We start from the raw sequence: 20179 nt of genomic DNA, 5'->3' as shown, positions 1-20179 counted from the left end.
GAATGCTCTCCAGGTAGGAGATACAGGTAGGAAATGAAGGGAGCTCTACTCTTTTGAGAATCACATCCTCTGCTACAGAGCCCCTGGTTCCTCTCAGCTCTGTCTGGAACACTCTCCTGCAGACACTTTCATGGCTGGCTCCCTTGCTGTGGTCAGGTCTCTGCTCAGGGATCCCTTGGATGGATGCCTTCCCTGATCACCCACCCAGTCTAAATTAGCCCCTCCTCCTGTGCGCCCCCTAATCACTTTCTCTGCTTTCTTTTCCTTCTAAACCCTTACTCCCTGATACCCTTGGATATTACCTGATGGTTTATTGTCATTGTTTCTCTTTCAAATGTAAGTAAATCTCATCAACTCAAGGACTTTGTCTTGTTCATTTTTCTAATCTTAGAACCTTGTAGTGTTCGTGACTCGGAGTGGGTACCTAGTAAGTATCTGTTGAAAGGATGAAGAAAAAAGTTTTGTTGACATGCTAGGGTTGTTGAGCGAATATAGCCTATAGTGAATATAGCTCAGTGAATATAGCCTATTATTATTAACATCGTAATCAGAAATATCATGTCCTACTTTGACTGCAATGTGATACTGACCAGAGGATTCTCATTATCTCAGCCTGTGGGAGGAGGCGGCTGATTCTCCCTTCCCGGGCCCTGTGGCTTGGCACCGGCCTTACATTTTTCAGTGTCGGCTTTGAGAATGAAGCTGACCAACTCTAAAGGGACTGCCATCCATCACTCAGTCCTTCCATCACCCGCTCTGCAAATGACAACCTCTGACAGGAAAATGGGGGGAGCCGATTCAGAATTAATGCCCTGCATCTAGAAAGAGGCATGTTACGACAGCAAATATTCAGGGAGCAAATCCAGACTGTCAGATCAAGGGCAGAGAGGCAAACTCAAGTTCCCTGGCTGAGCCTGACTTTGCACCTAGGCAACTGCTTTGGCTAAGGCCCTCAAATAAATAAATACAACTCAGATTTTTCTTGTTTTAATTTGTAGAAGGGAGAGAACCGTGGGAATGAAAAATTGCCCAGATGGCCCATTTAGACATGATCCTGAGCAATGGGTAAAATGAACATTGAATGGAATCAATGTCATTTATTCAACAAACATTTACTGAGTGCCATCTGCCAGGTCCTGTGAAGAAACTTATTGTCATTTCCGAGAATGAGGAAAATGGGGTCCAGAGAAATGTGATAACTCGCCCAAGGAAAATCAACCAGTAAGTGGCTATTACTCAGACATAAGCTCATTCCCCCTTCCCAGCCTTTGTGTATGCTGTTCCCTTGGTTTGATCCCCTCTTCCGCTAGGTCTTCATCTGACTGGCTGCTTGTATTATGCAGAATTCAGCTCAACTGTCACCTCCTCATGGAGGCCCTACTTGATTACATTACTCATATTCACCTCTTCCTTCACTCAGTCACATAACTTTGCCTTTTTTTAATATCATTTCTCTCACTAGTTGAAATGACCTAATTTAATCTTATCTATTAGTTAGCTAGCTATCTACCTACCTATCATTTATCTTCCCAAAATAGAATGTAAACTTTATTAAAGCAGGGCCTTTTCAGTATTCTTTACAGTTTCCAGCACTCAATTGAGGACCAGTACTTAGAAGTTGCTCAATAAATACTTATCAAATGATTAATTGGTGGTGATAGGCCGCAAACCAGATATGTCTAAAACCGAATTCTCCATTCCTAAGAGCTAATTGTCCTGTCTCTTGAAGAGCTCTGATTCAGTATGAAGTGAACACATGTGAGTCACTCACTCTCTCCTGATTTCAGTTTTCTCAGCTTCAGTCTTCCAGACTCAGAGGATTCCTCCAAAATGCCAGCAAGTTAACACTTCAGAATTTTTTGGTTAATATCAAACATTACATATAGTAAGGCAATATACTATCTAAAAGTTAAAAAATTATCTTAAAAAAATAGTGTGTGGGCTTAGATAGCTCTGAGTTCAAATTCTGATTTCACTGCTTATCTATGTCATCTTTGGAAACTTTCTGAAGTGCTTTGATGTTAGGTTTCTCATCTGTAAGATAGGAATAATGATGCTTCGGAAGGTGATGTGTCACATATGTGAAAAACAGAGACATTCTTGGCACATGGGAGACAGTGGACAAATGTAAATTGCTGTTTTGCTTTAATAGGATCAGGCAACAACAGTGTGGCCAGTGTCAAAGCCCTGAGAACTTGCACATGGATATAGAAATCCAAGGGCTAGTCCTTCTGCCAGGGGCAAATAGGAGAGAAAAGACCTGGGGGAAAGGAGAGGTTAAAAGAGTGTATTAACAGTCAGTATTAAGCACCAACTGTGTGCCAGCCTTATGATGAAAGAGACGCAAGCTCTAAATCTAATAAGGAGACAGGCATATAGATAGATAGTGTCTTTTCTTATTCTTTGATTTTTGTTAATATTTTTATTTCTTTTTTCTTCCCTTCCTTCTTCTTTCCTTCTTTCTTTCCTCTTTCTATTCCTTCCTTCTTTTCTATGTTCTTTCATTTCAGGCACGAATAATACAGAGAAAGGGCAAAAACATGAAGAAACTAGAGAAAGGTAAAAATGTAAAGAAGAAAATGAGGCCCAGAATAATAAGATAAGATATATTTGCTGACCTACACTATAAATTTGGCTCTGAGTTTTCCAGTAGCCAAAGAAAAGAGGGATAAGTGAGCATTTAAGATATTGTAGCCATGAAAACAAAACAAAACACCAGAATGCTTTTCTAGTCACTAAAACCAGAGAATATTCCATTTCTGGGTCTGCAGAGAGGCTACTTCTCCAAGAAACAGCATTTTCCATAACATTGCTGCTAAAATGCAAGAGTAAATGTTTTATAAAATGCCTGTCATTATCATATAATGTCACAGGTCATACTAATAAAGTCAACTCTATAAGAATAACAACCAATAATTAATGTGGTCTAGATCTACAACTCCCTGGTGGGATGTCTGGGTCTGAGGGTGGGATGAGGACATTAATAGGAACATCATTTCTGTGTGTCCTCAAACAATTTCTATGTACATTTTTGCTCAGTGCAGAATTTTTGTTAAAGTCAGGGAAGCAGTGAATTCTTGGGTGATAGCAAGAATGCCATTGTTACCAGTTAAGTACAGATACATAAATATTGATAGCCAACAATAGAGGACAGATTTGATATTGTCTTAAGACATTTGAAGCACTTGATGAGGATGGATGCCTCATGTTGAGCAGTTCTAGGACTTGTGAGCAAGGCTAAGTATTTCCTCAGTAAACAATCCTCGGTTTGTGAAAATCCTGGACAAATGGACAACCAAAGCCCCCAGTTTGGTATTATGTGGCAGATTTTTAGAAATCATGTACTGGTGACTATCAGAGGTTCAACAGAGGTAAAATGGAGCTGTCCCCATAAGAAATATAAGCAAGGCTTTCATCTGTTATTTTTCTGATCTAGTGCTCTGTAACAAATTACCCTAAAACCTAGTGGCAGAAAACAACAGAGATTTATGATCTCACATTTTCTATTGGTCAGAGATGGGGTAGAATCTTCACAGGGTAGTTCAGACTCAGGACAGTTCACCAGGCTGCAGCTGATGTGTTGGCTAGGATGCGATTCCTTTTAGCTTGCATTGAGGAAGATCTGCTTCTAAGAAAAACCTTACTCACATGGCTATTGGTAAGTCTCAGAAAACCCACCTCCAAGCTCACTCCTATGGGCCCTTTTACAGGCTCACTTCGCAACGTGGGAGCTGGCTTCCTCCAGAAGCAAGTGATCCAAGAGAGAAAGAACTGAGGATGGAAGTCGCAGTCTTTTTGTAACATAATCCCAGAAATGACATTCCATTACTCATGTGGTAGTCTAGTCATTAGAAGCTACTCCATAGGAGAGAATAATGTAAGAGTTTATCACATTATTTTATAATTTTATTTGGTAAAAATATCCTCCTCCTTCAAACAAATAAAAGTGTTTGAGAACAACTTCCATAGACTATGGACATGATAATCTTAGCTTAGAGCAGTGGTTCTCAATCTTGGCTACACATTGGAATCACTTGGGTTGCTTTAAGAAACACTGATATCTTGGTGCCACTTCTAGAGATTCTTATTTAATTGGTGTGTGATGCAGCCTGGGAACTGAGACTTTTTCAAAAGCTCCCACAAGTAATTCTAAGATGTGGCCAAAATCGAGAACCGCTGGCCTAGATTATTTTCCCACAAGGTATTTTTCATCACCTAGTACGATCATTTAAAAATACCTTAATAGCACATTTTAATAACATCAATCTTTGAATCTCGTGGTATCGTAGTGAACTCTCAGAGATGAGCTAGTTGTGAAATGTAATAAAATGATCTAATGAATCGATCTGCTTATAGAGTCGTTACACTGAGCCAGCTCAATGTTATGATGAGGTGTTAGAGGGTGTCTGCCAAAAATGATTTTGGTTTCAAAACAGCTGTAATTTCGAGGTACTTATTTTTGACAACAATTCAATAGCTGGGTTAGTGGTGTATTGAGGATATTCCTGACTCAGAAAAATAAACCCTCATCAGAAAAGTTATAGAAAGATGCCCTCTGTCTACTCACCATGTCAGGAGAACCTGTAACTAACTAGCTTACCCAGGAGTGATGTGAAGGCAAAAACATGCTGATTTAAAATAACAGATCTTTGTTTTATCCCCCACTTGGACCATTATTTGATCTAACGAGATTTGATCTAACGAGAGCTCCTCTGTGTGTCCTGCTTCTCTTAGCAGGATTAAGATGACCATGAGATATACATATAACTGACAGAGTAAAGAGGGAGGCATCACGATGAGACACATAGCTCAGCTCAGCTTTTGAGGGTTGATTTTTAAAAAGTTCATAAAAGGAGAAATACGTTAATCATGTGGGCAAAGCAAAGTTATTTAATCCAGAGCTAAAGACAACCAGAATGAAAAAAAAGGAGGTTAAAATAAAAACTAATGAAAAAAACTGCAGATACCTCCTGTACACCAGCCACAGAGATTAAACAATTATGCTTAGAAACCACGCGAACAAAAGTAATACACATGTCTGCTTCATGGCTGCCCCTTGATGCCAGAAAATGTATGGCATAAATAAACATAAACAAAAGTGAATGATGCTTTTCACATTGGAACTGCTAATTATTGGATATGGATTATAAAAACCATTATTATAATTACTACCACCACTACTGAACTGACTAGAGACATAGTTACTGTATTACACGCTCTATGAACATTATCTTACTTAATACTTACAATAGTTCTGTGAGTTAGAAATTACTGCTTCCATTTTACTCATGAGGAAACTGAAGCACAGAGAAAGTAAATAACTTGTCTAAAGTCACACAGCTACAATGTGGTAGGGCCAGGACTTTAATTCAGATCCACTGATCTTCAAACATACCCTTTGTGAAGTATGTAAAATGTTATATGTGGGAAGTGAGCTGGGCTATATGATTTCAGAAGAAAATTTATTTCTGTGAGCTGGGTTTAAGATAATTTTGCCCATTTCTGTAATTCTGAGTTACGGGGTCAGTAGAATCCCAAGACTCAGAAAGTCAAGTTCTTTTGGCCTCATGGTATCTCATGGCCCCTTGACTCTTGTGCACAGAGTGAAAGAATGAAAGAAAAAAATGCTGTTTATTCTGTGTTTTAAAGATTTCTTCTCCAAGTAACAAGCACAAGTATAGTAAATAGCTAAATTGTCCTGAATTTAAAGAAGAGCTGCTGCTCATGAAGAATATCGATCTGAGAAACACAAAATGGAATGTCTCAGGAAGGGAATCATCACACATTTTAGATGAGATTTATTGTTAGCTAACCTGCTTTCTAGGATTTAAGGTAGAATGAAAATGTGCTATATTTTGGTCCAAACCATGTCAAGAGGGCCTAGGTAATTCTAAATGGTATAATCATAGGAATCTTCTAGAAAAAGCAGTTGCTCGATCTGACCCTTGAAAGACATGTGAAATTTCTAGAAGCAGACAAAAGGAGTAGTGACGTGTTTGGGCTGGCTCGTGGGAGCCGAATGTGCACATCTCCTGTCAACTCTGAATTCAATGACATCCAAGTGGGAGCTTGAAATTAGCCATAGGGAAAGTATTTACACCATGGCAATTGGCGAATGCTATAAATCAGTACAAGCAGATCACTGAAAAAGAAGTTAGGGATCCCTTCTAGTTGTAGATGCTCAGAAGTGTCAATATACATTAGGTGAAGTCTGGTGATACAGGGTATCTGGAGGAGAGTAATGGCAGATGAAGCTGGCAAGTTATGACTTAGCCAGATGATAGGAGTCCTTGAATGTCAAGCCAAGGAGGCTTGATTTTATAGACACTCCACCCATCCCCAAAACTTTATGGTATAATCCCATTTGTATTGTGAGCTGATCATTTCAGTGCCACAGTCACAATTAGACTGAAAAAGCGAGATGTTGGAAGCAAGTGACCACTTTAAGAGGATGTAGTAGTACATAGCACAATGGCAATCTGATAGAGGCATAGAGAAGGTGGCAACAGTGATATGGGAGGAATACAATAGACAAACATAACACACAAGGGAAAGAATTTAGAAAACTTGACAAGCAGTTAAATGGGAGTTATTGGAGGTGAAGTAGGGGGCTCTCCAGTACTACTAAAGCCATGCCAGGGACAGAGTTAACAGTGTTATTTACAAAAATAGGAAAGACAGGGGGAACAGTATAACAGAGTGAAAAGTAATACCCTCAGTTGCAGACGTGTTGAATTTGAAGATATTTTGGATCTTAAGAAATTTCAATGTAGATCTCCAGAGAGAGAGGTCAGAGATAGAGATAATAGATAATGATACAGGTCAAGGGCGTGGAGGACAGAACACAGGAAGAGACACAAGGAAGATAAAGAACATTTCAGTAAAACTTTCCATCACCTTTTCATTCATTTAATAATCCACATGTTGAACAAACATCAATTATGTGTTAGGTAGCCTCGAATCCTACCTTGTCTGGAACACTCCCAGCTAATATATATTTTTTTGACCCAATAGAGTTGTAATAGCATCCCTTGCTACTCTAAAAAATATCCCAGTTTGGATGATAAATCATATCCTTAACTACGTACCACAAACAGTGCCACAATCAAAAATTTAATGATTAGCTTGCATGGACTCTGCTCTTAAATAGCTCATCTAAATATTGTTCCTTGTGTCGTGGGTTGTGGAAGTAAAAGAAAATTACGCCTTCTTATTTCACGCGGTTTAGTCTGGAGGTGAGGATGCCCATATCCATCTCCACAGTAATTCCAGTACTAGAAGGCAGGGACAAGTGAGTGTGAACAGCATAGCATCAGTCAGTAAGCACTAAAGTACTAGAGAAAGATCCATTAATGGGATGGATGTCTTTATTTTTCCCTCCAGATCTGTTTTCTGACTTTTCCACTCTTCTCTGTGCCCAGGGAGCCCGATATGCATGGACTGTATCAAGGGGCTGTTTTGTTTTCTGATTTCCAGCGGGTTTGGCAAATGGAAGGAACCAACAGTAGATCCCAGGAGAATTAGACAGGGGCACTTATTCCTTAGGATTCCTCATGCTAAGTCACTGTAAGTTGGCTGCTTCCCTCTACTATAGCAGAGCTCCATACAGGTATACTCTCTGGATTCCAGTAACCACTCCCTCTCCTTATTCCTGAATGAGTAGAGGTATCAAAGCTCAAAGGTGGACTTAGCATTGAGCTTCAGTGGCTTTCACTTGCACAAGTCCCTTCTACACTCTGGGAGGAACCTCACCGATGTATTGATATGGTCATGTGTTTTTGGATACCTTCCTAGAATATGATCTTGTAGTGGTCAGAATTCTAAAAACCATGCTTAGATTCAATGTCCTAATCCTTGGAACCTGTGATTATGTCATATGGCACAGTTGACATTAAGATAGGGTAGGCCTGACCTAATCCCATGAGCCCTTAGAAGCAGAGAGCTGGAAGGCACATAGCTTTAAAGCAGGAGCAAGGTTTGACGTAGCAGTGCTGATTTGAAGATGGAGGGCGTCACATGAGAAGGCATGAAGGCGACTTTAAGGAAGTGATGGAGGCCTCCAGTTGATAGCCATCAAGGAAACAGGGACCTCAGTCCTATAGCTGCAAAGTACTAAATTCTGCCAACAACCTGAGTAAACTTGGAAGCAGATTTCTCCCCAGAGCTTCCAGGTGAGGACTCAGCCTGATGCCTTGATTTCAGCCTTCCGGTAGTTTGAGCAGAGAAGCCAGAGAACTTCTGACATAGAGAACTGTGGGCTAATAATTGGTGTTATTTTAAGGTGTTAAGTTTGTAATAATTTCTTATGCAACAATAGAAAACTAATACAGATATTTCAACTTATATTGAATAAGACTTTTGTCTCTTTCTATTCTAACTTCCCTTCGTCATACTTCCCTTTGTGTCAAGTCATGTGGAGTGGCCCTGGAGGTTTGGGGAATCTGACTAAGGGAAACTTGAGTTGGGTATACATTTAGTTTGGATTAAGTGGGATATCATTTTTACATAGTTCACAGTCATTTCCACGAATAGTTATGGGTAGTCTTCCTTGTAAGGGAATGGCTTCCAGAAATACTCTTCTAATCTGTGCTGGTTCACCTGTCATCATCATGAAGCTATGCAGGATCAGAGGTTGAAGGTGACATGTCCTACAGTATCTGACATAGGAGTAACTGGGGCCCGGAGGAGAAGTAAAGTTTGAAATATAGAGAGCCAAAAGCTCTTCTGTGGAAAATTCTTCCAAATCTTATAGAGCACATGTAAAAGAAACTTGGTACACATTTTCCTAGAACTCAAAATAGTTCTAAACATTTACATGACATCAGATAAAATGATTCACGAAACTGAAATAAGAAAAAAAACTTAAAAATTGAGAAAACCTCAATTTTTTATGTACATCATAACAATGTACATGTCATTACCATAATTATTCATGAAGTAAATCATTGCCATTTGAGAAAGCTATCAAGAATATGCAGCCAAAGATTTAGGGAAAAGGTATTACAGCATTTCATCAGGCAATTCATTAATATAACTATGCCACTTTTCTGGCTTTTATAGTTTTTGTGGCAGTTGTCAGTTTTGTTTAAACTTGTAAGTTATTATAATTTATTTTCTCATTTGAAAACATTCACTTACATTATTGATTTTGTATTTGCAGTTTTGTATTCTTTTTATTAAAGTTAATAAAGTAAGTGAATAAATCTCAAGTCCCACAAACCTGGGACCTCCCTGGAAGCCTTCTCATTGCTATTAGTCTTGGAGTACTGCATGATGTCTCATCAGTTTTCCTAAACGTCCCCTACAACCTGGTAAAAAGTGCTTTATTAAATTCCTCTCAAATTTCCCAGTGGAGTGTGCCATCTTTTTCTACATGGTGCATACCTTCATTGTTGTGTTGAATAATCTTAAAGAATGATTAGACTCTCATAATGCGTAGGAGGAGGGAGTGGTCTATTCTGGCCAACAGAGTTGCAAGAGCTGAGGGAAGGACAGAGAGCACTGAGGAGCCCTGAGCAGGGCTGGAGCAGCAGTACAGTTCATAGTGGGCATTAGCAATACGTGTATTAGAACTGATCATTTAAAGTTCTGCACCCATAAGCCACACTTATGGGTGCAGAACTTTAAATTTAGCCAACTATTATTTTTGCCAAATTTAGCCAACTATTATTTTTGCCTTGAGACCATCTCTTATTCTCATCTTGTGTTGCTCTTGGAGACAGTAACCTTTAACAGATTCAGAAGCTTGTTCTGCTAAATTGCTGAAAACCTAGAGACTCATTAGGAGAATCAAAGTGATATTTGTCATTGTGTGTGCTATATACATGCATGTATGCTACATATACATAAAGCACACATGCATGCGCACACATACTACCAGGTGGAGAGATCAGCATAGAGGCCATTTCACAGAACTGGGAAGAGTCCTCTCAGTGGGCCGTAGAAAGCACTGTTTCTCTATGATGATGACAATATCAGAAACATTGCAAAGGGCTAAATGAGAGTTAAACATAGTTTCCTAATACTTAGGACTGCTTTTTGGCATGCACATATCCTGATGATGAAATTTATCATGCCTTCTGTTTTTTTTGTTTTTGTTTTTTTTTTAAATAAGTTAACTCATGTTCAGTGGAGAAAATTTGAAAAAAATGCAACAAAAGGTGAATAAAATATAATAAATATTATTACCTATCAATATCTTACTACGCTTTTAAAACACTTTTCTATATATATGTACATTTTAGATGGCATTATCCTTCAAAGATTCTTCTATAGATTCTTTTTTTATTTAGCGAAATAGAATGGATTTACCATGGTCACAAATTTTTCTTTGCTTGCTCCAGAAATTAAACATGATCATTCTAGAAAATGTACCAATAACTATAAACAATCCCTCACACACCATCCAGAGCTGTCATCATTCTTATTGTTAATGATGGTCCTTAATAACATTTTGATACAATATAATTTTTAATGACTGTGTAATATTTTCTCATATAAATACACTGTAATTTAGTGAAAGAATAATCCCATAATTAGGTATTAGGTTGTTTTCAGTTTTTCACCATTATAAATAAATCTGAGATGAATGTCCTTGTCTATCCACTTTGTGTGTGTGTGTGTGTGTGTGTGTGTGTGTGTCTGTTTATCTTCTTAGGATGAATTCCACTTTTAATGATCAGCATGTTTAAAAGCTGTAGAAGTCTGAAATGATAAATGGCTCTTAATTAGGCAGGTGCCCGGGGCTTTGCAACCTTCCTCAAAGAATAGGCTCCCTCGGGCGATTGCATCATCTGTTGACTTGCTGGGAGAGTGTTAGAACCAAAAGCCAATGATATTCAAGGAGCATAATATAGTATGTCTTAAAATCTAATTACGTCTAATCTATTATCAAACATGTAGCTAGCATTCCAAAATGTTTTCCTTAGTATATGTAAAATGCATACTTAGAGAAAATCTTATTTTTCTGCAAAATCCCTCCTCCTTTTTCTGCCCACCCAATTCTTACCATCTTTCAACATCTAGTTCACTGGTTCATAATATTGTTGGGGCTGTAGAGTGCTTAGGGGAAAACCTAAGGACCCATCTCCAAAGGAACACAAATGTACTTACTGTCTCCAAGCCCAGAGCTCCTCAAAGAGTCATGCTTCTCTTCAGTACTTCACTAACATCGAGTGAACCCTATCCTTCTTGAATGCGGGTAGCCCAGATCCCTCCCTAAGCATTTCTGGGTCTCTTTAGGGAATTTGTACATTTGTTCTGATTGCTGCTTATCAACGACTGCTCTGGACTGGTAGAGGCGTCAGTCCCCTCTTGCAGCTGAAGAACATTTCTTCACATCATGCCATACTCTGTGATCTTTTTGCCTGAAATATCTATCACTAAATGGCTCATCAAAGTGGTCCCTCAAAACAGATAGACCTGCATGAAGAACAAATTCTAGCTTCACTCTAGAATTCAGAACAGATTTTTGGCATCCTTCCTCATGCCATCATTTTTATAAATTCAACGATAATTTTAATCACTTATCTCCAATAGCTAAAATAAATTGCTAGAAGATTTAAATACCAATTAGTCTCAATTACACAACTACACCATTGAGCTGAGTGTTTTAAAATGTTTTAGATCCACCCTCAAGCCTTTCCATAGATTCAAATTCTAAATACTTGCTCCATCTGAAGCCCTTTTAATTTTTTCTCTGACCTGTACCGAGATCTACTTCTGAAAAGTGCCCACCTCTCAAATGATTACTTGCTGGGGTGTTAGTCTATTTCACAAACATTGGTCTAGATTTTTGATTGCAAACTCTTTGAAGGCAGAGATCTTGTTTTTACTTTTATTTTTAGCCACACCAAACACATCATCTAACAAATACTGTACTGTGCTTTCTTACTTCGCAGGTGTTATTGATCGTGAGATTGCACCTTCAGAAAACAAATAATAAAAGCTTTTCAGACAAACAAACAAAAAACCATGGTGTTAAATGTACATATTGATTGGTAAATTCTCAATTTTAGAAGCATTAATGTGGGATTAGAGGGAATAAAGAAGTTCATCCTAGAGAAAATCTGGCATGGAGGAATATGGACTCTCATAGCTCTAAGACCTCAAAGGTCAGTTATTCCAGCCTCTCAGCAAATTCTGGAATCTTTCCAGAGCAAGTGTGCTTGGTTTAGAGTAATGAATGGAATTCAGGGAATATACATACTCTAGAAATTATAGGCAAAACTGTGTTTGTGTGTATGTGTATAGATTTTTCTAAGGAAAGGATCAACTTATTTTATTAGCCTCTTAAAGCCATTACTGATTTCAATATTCTTAAGAATAATTAATCTAGGTACTCCTTGTGGGCAATCATCTAGTCTGAGTTTGAGTATCTCCAAAAGAGTTTATTCAGTTGTTCGGTTCTTCCCACTGTTAAAAAGCTTTTGCTAAACTTGACCTAAAACTTTCTGCCATATGTTTGACCCTGGTCCAGAATATCTATGTTTTTTGGATGTTTTCTATATAAATAAAATTTTTTTATTATAAATAAAATTATATATATTGATTAGTAGCTTGATCAATATACGTTGGCTTACTAATATAAGAAAGTCCATGAAATCAGATTGATTATTTTTCTTTTCAAACAAATCTAACTTTTTATTGTCATATTTGGGGCTAATTTAGAATGTGAACAATTTAAGAAATAAGCTAATTTGGTGGAGAAATGTCACATAGGTACTGCTCAATAAATGTGAACCAAAGGGGTTAATTTGTTGCAAAATGAATAAACAAGTGAATGAAAGGTAGGCTAACTGAAATATGTGAAATATGAATTTCCAAATAAATTAATGTGTATATTAATAAGTAACTTAAAATGCATGGGTCTAAGATCATAGGCTTAATATATTTAAATTATTAAGTTTCTCTTCTGGACTATGCCAATATTATTTATAATCTCAAATAGTTTCAGTGTAAGATGTCCACTTCTTCCGAAGGTAGATTCAGTCTTCCATCCTTCCATCTATTTATTCATTCACCCAACAAACGTTTACTGACCGTCCTGCATATCTTAGATAAAGAAAATATGGTATGGTGAAATATGGTAGACACTGGGAAACAAGAGTGAACAAGAAAAGCCCATGACACTAAATAATAACTGCCACCAAAACTACTGGGATCATAGAATTTTCTATTTAAAGACCACAGTAGTGATTACTTTTGTTCAACTTCCCTATCTTATTGATAGGAAAAACAGTCCCAGAAAAAGACATAAGCAGTAGGAGATCTATATTTAACAGATTTATGGTCCCGAAAATATAAAACAAGGAGACTAGAATGAGGTGTAGATGATTAAGAAGGCTCCTAATTTAGAGAACATGTTCAGCTGCTCTCTTATAAACATAAGATCCTTAGAAACCTGGCATAAATTAACATAAATCCTGAAAAATAAACCATGAAAATTCACTTGCATGCATACCTACATGTATACTTAACCGTATAAATAGTTTTGCCCTGTTGATGAGAGCCAACAAGGCAGCATGTAGTGGAGAAGCATCAGGAAGAATCAGAGGGTTGAGGAGCTGGTCTTAGTTCTACTGATGATTTGCTGTGTGGTCTTGACAAAGTGTTTCAAGTGACTCGTCTGTTAACTGAGAGGGCCAGGTACAAAGGTGGCACCTTCTAACACAATAACAGTAAGCACCACGACTTTCTGGGAAGGGTTTTTGTTTGCTTGTTTATTTGTTGTTGTTGTTGTTATTCTTTTGGAAGCATCACCTAAAACAAGGATGGCAGGTATGAATTCTGCAAGGTAGCCTGTTCTCTGGCCAACCATGGAACTTACTCTAGCTATACTGTGACCACTTACAGACCTCGCCGGAAAGCCAACTCTAACGAACTTGATGTTTCTTCCAAATACTTGATAGAAATTCTTCATTTTTTCCCTGGCATGTAAGTAGTCACTCACTTGGCTATACATATGGAGGAAAGAAGGGTGGGGAGAGCTTAGGAATCCATCGTGGATTTTTTTTAAATATCATGGAGACCCCATAAGGCATTGATTGGCACCAATATCACTGCTTTTTGCAATAGTTGCTAATCGATGCTATTACATTAAAAGGTGAATGCAGACAACAGAGAAAGTCAAAGCAGAAAAGTGATAGACAGTGATGAGTGTTTGTTTACTTACTTACTTACTTACTTACTTACTTACTTATTTATTTTTAGGCAAGGCAACCCCTGATTGACCTCATAGATTGCAAGGACCTTGTCAGCTTACTATGTCTTATTTTTTATTTTGTTTTATTTTTTATGCCTACAGCACCTGGTCTTCCTAGGTGGTCTCCCACCTAAGTGCTAACCAGGCCCGACCCTGCTTATCCACCGAGATCAGATGGGATCGGGCTTGTTCAGGGTGACATGGCCATAGGTAGACCAGTGATGAGTATTTTAAAAATTTCTTAGAGGTTGGGTTGTGGGGGAGTTGTGAAGTGGGCTGTATAGCAGGAGAAATCCCAATTACTCTGGGTCCTGTTCAGCCTCTCCAAAACTACCATGAACAGACCCAGAAGAGAAGGGGTGAACAGAAGAGAAAGAATGAACCCTTGATGTCTAGTGAACATGTTAAATTTGTCAAAGATCTTAATGTAAACTCTTCATGAGGTGAAGTCAAATTCATTCATTCACTCACTCAGCAAATGTTCATTCAAAATTTGCTATGTGCCAGATCCTGTTGAGTGCTAGGTATTGAACTGTTAGCCAAACACCACTGACTCTCTGGGAGTTTAGCAGTGGAGCTCATGGCTTTCCTTTTTTTTATTTTTTAAACTGTTCTCTGAGATAGGCAAGATAGGGTTCTTGCCAAGCAGGGCCTGAGGCAAAGATTTTGATGCAAATGGGTGTACTTGAAAATTAGTCCCAGGAAGCACAGGGAGGGAATATGCATATGAGGTAAGGAAGGGAAGTAAGCTAAAAAGGGGGGTTGTACATGAGTGGGTCAGCAGTGTGCGAAAGTGGGGCTCAGTATGCTGGGAGGCCCCTGAGAAACTATGTAGAATACATCTCAGAATTGACCTATGCAAGGTGCAGGGAAGCTGAGGTATTCATTCATTAGCTCCTGTCCCTCACTGGAGGTTGAGACTGCTTCGGTTATTATCTCTCTGGCACATCAGTGTGCCCTGCTCCAGCCAGAGACATAGGCAGGAAGAGAGTCCAACATCCTCGGGAGAGCCCAGGAGCCATCTGGAAGAGCTGAGAGCACATGGGCAGGGCACCAACAGCATCTACACAGTGATTATCTCCATTTTATAGAAAAACAAAACAAAACAAAACAAAAAACATACACACAACAAAAGTCTAGATCTCTCCAAACACTAACACAATGAGGCTTGAGACGTCACCCATCTAGTATTAGAGTTTGAGCCAAAATCCAGTACTTTCTTTACTGCAGCCTCATCTTAAAACAGGATCAAGCTCTCCACCAGCCCCAGATGGAAAGGCTTGGTGTATGTCTTTGAATGGTGAGGAAGCAATATCTCTGGAAGATTGTTGAGGACAGGTTAGATTCCTGGGCCAGGTCTGCAGACCAAGTCCTTTCTTCTTAGTGACTTCTGAGTAAGCAGCCCCAGAGTAATATTGTGATTTATAAGAAATATATATTTTGTCATTCATATAATCAGAGTACAGGTCTCATATATACTTGGTCTTTCCACAGCTTCTAAAACCCTTGGAATTTCCTCTGGAAAGAGCTGTAGAAGTGTCTTTCTTTTCATTAATGAGATGATTTTTGGAAAGCCCTAAGGTAACCTAAGGGTGGAGGCTGCTAACCAGGAGAACCGACCACGTGATTAAAGAGTTAGAACTTTCAGTCCCACCCCCCAGGGAGGGGAGAGGGGTTTGAGTTCAGTCACCAATGGCCAGTGATTTAATCCATCATGTCAGTGTCATGAAACCTCCATACAAACCCGAAAGGCCAAGGTTTGGAGAGCCTTCAGGTTGGTGAGCACGTATGTCTGCACGGGGAGGGTGATGCATCCCAGCTCCACAGGGACAGACGCTCCTGTGCTTGGCAACCCCACCCCTCCAACCCCCCGTACCTTGCCCTCTGTACCTCTTCATCTGGCTGTTCAACTGTATCCTTTATCACAACCTTTAATAAGCTGGCAAACAAGCGTTTCCCGGAGTTCCACGACGAGGGGGTCATGGAAACCTCCGATCTATAGCTGGTTGGTCAGAAGCTCAGGTGACATCCGGGACTTAACAACTGGCATCTGAAGGACGAGCAGTCTTGGGTGAACGAGCCCTTAACCTGCAGGAGCTGGCGCTATCTTGGGGTGGATAGTGTCAGACTGAGTTAAATTGTTGGAGACTTGGTCATTATTGTGGAGGAAACCCCACACACATTTGGAGACCGGAAGTGTCAGAAGTGAAATGCTTTGTGTGAGTAGTAAAAGAAATGCACAGGAAATAGACTAAACTGAAGTTTTCCCCTACAATTGGGAAACTGAGTTTTTCAAATAAACCTAGACTCTGAGCTCTTGGTTGGCACTGAATGAGGCTGAGAGAAGAGAATAAATGAACTTTTCTTTTTTCAGTCTGAAGGCTTACCGAAAGCATGTAATTAAAATGCTACAACAGCTTAGCATCATGGAAATTCATTGAGTCAGGGGGAGTCTAGTTTTGACTTGCTTGTGCAAGCCACTTTATCTCCAGAGATAAGACTCCACTTGTTCATTTATAAAAGAGAACTATCCATCTTACAGGGTTGCTGTTTAGATTGTTGTGATTAAATGAGATACTGTGTGTGTCTTAGCCCTTGTTCCCTGGGAAACAGCCTGAGGCACAGTTTATGTGCCAACAGATACTTAAGTGTTAAGTGTTATTAGGGATTGGGTTGAAAACTCAGAACAGTCTGAGAAATGCAGGAAAAATGAACAACGGATCTGCTGGCTCCTCTCTAGCCTCCTGTCTCCCATTTGTAAACAGTCGACCCTTAGGATGTTAACTCCCCTATAGTCCTGAGCTGTGTCAGGGCTTTGTGACCATGAGAATGGTGTCTGCTGCTGCTGCAGCTGCTCCTGGAATGGAGTTAAGAGCTGAGGCCTGGTGGGCAGGCAGAACTGAGATCTGTGGGGGTGCATGAACTGGGTCAGGCACAGTAGGTGCAAAACTCTTTTATATGTATAAAGAATAAGGCAGACCATTATTACAAGTGACTGTAGATCTCCAGATTTCAGTCTGGTGGCTGATTTTTATATTTTTCTTTCTTTGTTATCAGTTTTCCCAGGCATGTGTGTTGTTTCTATGTGTCGTAATAATAAAAAAGTCTAATGAACAAATTAATGAAGAATTGCCTCTGTGTGAAGGCCCAAAGATGGCGCTTTTCCTTTCAATAAAAATAGATGTAATGTGCATTTATCTCATGTACTTGGCAAACACCTCACACGTAAGACTTCACTTAATTCTCATACAGCCCCATTGTTATCTCTATTTTACAGGTGAGGAAACGGTGGCTTAGAGAAGTTAAGGACATTGCTGAGAGTCATATGATTAGTGAGTTGGAAGAAATGCACTAGAGTTTTATGACTTTAATTTTCTGTTCAGTTATTCCGTTTTCTTCTTGCATTTTAGGGTTCCTAGGTTTGGTTTGTATGGCAGGTGGCAGGAAGCGTTACTGGGCATTACCATCACGTTTCTGTGACCCTGACAAACTCGATATCCTAAATACTACATCTCAAATACCTAATTGCACATATTTCTGTTAGATTTTTGCTCTCAGATCAATGTTCCAGAATATTAAATTCAACAAGGATAGAATCTGTATCTATGTCGCTGTTGTGTTCCTCAAGCCTAGAAGAGCACTGGCATGTATTAAGGTCATAAATATGGTAGAACAAACCATATGAGGAATAGAGGTAAAACTTTGAACATTAGAAGTGCCCTCTTAGGCAGAGTCTGGCAAAGCACGGTGTGTGGGCCAACTCCCACTCCTATTTCTGCTTATGTAAATATTTATAGAAACACCATTGTGCTCATTTGCTTACATAAAGTAAGTCCTCATTTAATGTCATTGATACGTTCTGTGACTTTAAGTGAGAGGACATATAACAAAACCAACTTTTCCATTGGTTAATTGATATAAACAAGGGTTAAGTTCCTATGGCATCTCATCATCATTATCACGAAAGGATGTTGAATGAACTGATATTATTCAAGGACCTGCTGTATTATCTATGGCTGCTTTCGTATTTGTGCTACAACAGCAGAGATGAGAGTTATAACGAAGACCATGTGGCACACAAGGCCAAAAATATTTGGTATCTGGCCCCTTATAGAAAAAGTTTGCCCACCCATGCTCTGAGGTATGCTTGGAGTAGACTCAGAGCTATGATCAAAAGCTCGGATGAGTGGGAAAGGATTTGGATTATAAAAGTACCTTCTTTCCACCCCTCCGTTTTTTCTAATGAAAGTAAAATATAGTTATAATGTCATATTAGATGTATAAAAATGGAACCAAGTTAAATGCCTGACAATTGAAATATGATTAAATACATTGTAGAAAGCTGTACTACCACTAAAAATGCTGCCATAGAAGCACAATTTATAGACAATAGGAAAAAAGCTGACAGTATAATAAATATAAAAAAGTTAAAATACTAAATTCAATTGAATTCCACATTTGCTCTGAAAATGCATATACATTTATAAAATAAACAAATGGAGCATGGGTAACCAGAATGTTACCCATGTTCGGGCCATAGAATTATGGTTCAATTTGATTTCTGTTTTATGCTTATCTGAATTTTCCATTCTTTTCAAAAATGCACGGGCAGATTTTCTTTAACAAAAAGTTTAATTTTGAAAACATTAAATGTATATAGAATATTTCATAATGTGAGACTAAAAAAAAAAATCCATAAAATTGTCTGTCTGATGTGACGGGGCTAGTTAAGGGCCCATCCAGCTTCTCTCCCCTAAGGGGTTTCTTTCCATTAAATTATTATGGCTTCTACTAAATCAGGCCCCAGGGAGCCCTGTTTCTCCTGAAAAACTGCAAATGCATAAATTGAAACAACTTTTCTTGTTTCCCTTTCTTCAACTGAGACAGGCTGACATTTTCAAAAAGAACTTTAATAGAGAACAAAAAGGTAATAATTATGGAAAATACAAAAGATATAATAGTTGTCATGTTTAAAATATAAACTTCTATTTCTCTAAAGGGCTGGTTCCTTGTGGAATCAAGAGCAAACTCAGCCCCCTGCTAGAGCCTTACCTAGTTCCTCTGAAGTAGGCACCACTGCATATATATGTGTATATATGTATATATATGTATGTATGTGCATGTATACACACGTACTATCCACATATATACATATATGCATGCTAACACATACACAGACTCTAAACCTTTAGAAAACATTATTCAGGCAAGCATCTCTTACCCCATGCATGCAGAGAAGTGGCCAAGTTAAAGTCCATCCATTACAGGTTCTTAATATGACAGTTCATGATATGCCCATACATCAAAAAACGTACATATGCAGTGACAACACATTTTCAGGGTTCTCCATCTTAAAACACAAGCTAGAAATCCAGGAGGCATCAAAACCCCAAAGCTCACTTTTGCCTTTGCTCAGGCTATCGAATCCCCTGTAGCATCACTTCCCCATCCTTTTGTCTCCAAGAAGCTTTCTTCTTCAGACCCTAGGAAGAAGTGATTCCTTTCTCCACTGCAATAATGAAATCTTGCACTCATCTCCCTTGTGGCTTAAAGCATAAAACTGATCTGTACTGAAACTAACTGCATTCCTCTCTTTTGTTCTATAAGCAGCTTGAGGGCAAGAACTAGTTTTTTATTGTTGTATCCTCTATACAGAGTGTTTCACATGTGACAGAGGCTCAATCAACAGTTGCTGAATAATTAAATAAACGTATTTTAGTAATTATAGAGAAAATCTGAAGAGATCCATCTAGGATTAATGTGTGGAAGTTCCCAGGAGATCGATTGATATTCAGTTTAAAAAATAACTTTTTCAGAGGCCACGCTACATAATGTTGCAATAGATTATTCTGGAAAATACCGCTGGGTATATTCTAGTCAAGATGAAAGTTTACTTTTAAGAAATATAATAATGGGGATTCATGCAAGAGATGAAGAATTGAACTAGATGTCCTCTAAAAGTTTTTTTCCAGCTTT

General features: G+C 38.7%; 1 pseudogene; it reads right to left on the bottom strand.

The window, feature by feature from the left end:
* Positions 1-14296: 14296 nt before the first annotated feature.
* Positions 14297-14415, bottom strand: LOC112475380 (annotated as a pseudogene).
* Positions 14416-20179: the final 5764 nt, after the last annotated feature.

Source organism: Pteropus alecto, unplaced genomic scaffold (genome assembly GCF_000325575.1).
Source record: "Pteropus alecto unplaced genomic scaffold, ASM32557v1 scaffold40, whole genome shotgun sequence".
In the NCBI taxonomy this organism is placed as follows: Eukaryota; Metazoa; Chordata; class Mammalia; order Chiroptera; family Pteropodidae; genus Pteropus; species Pteropus alecto.
Note: the sequence above shows the minus strand (reverse complement) of the source record. Positions and strands in the feature narration are given on the sequence as shown.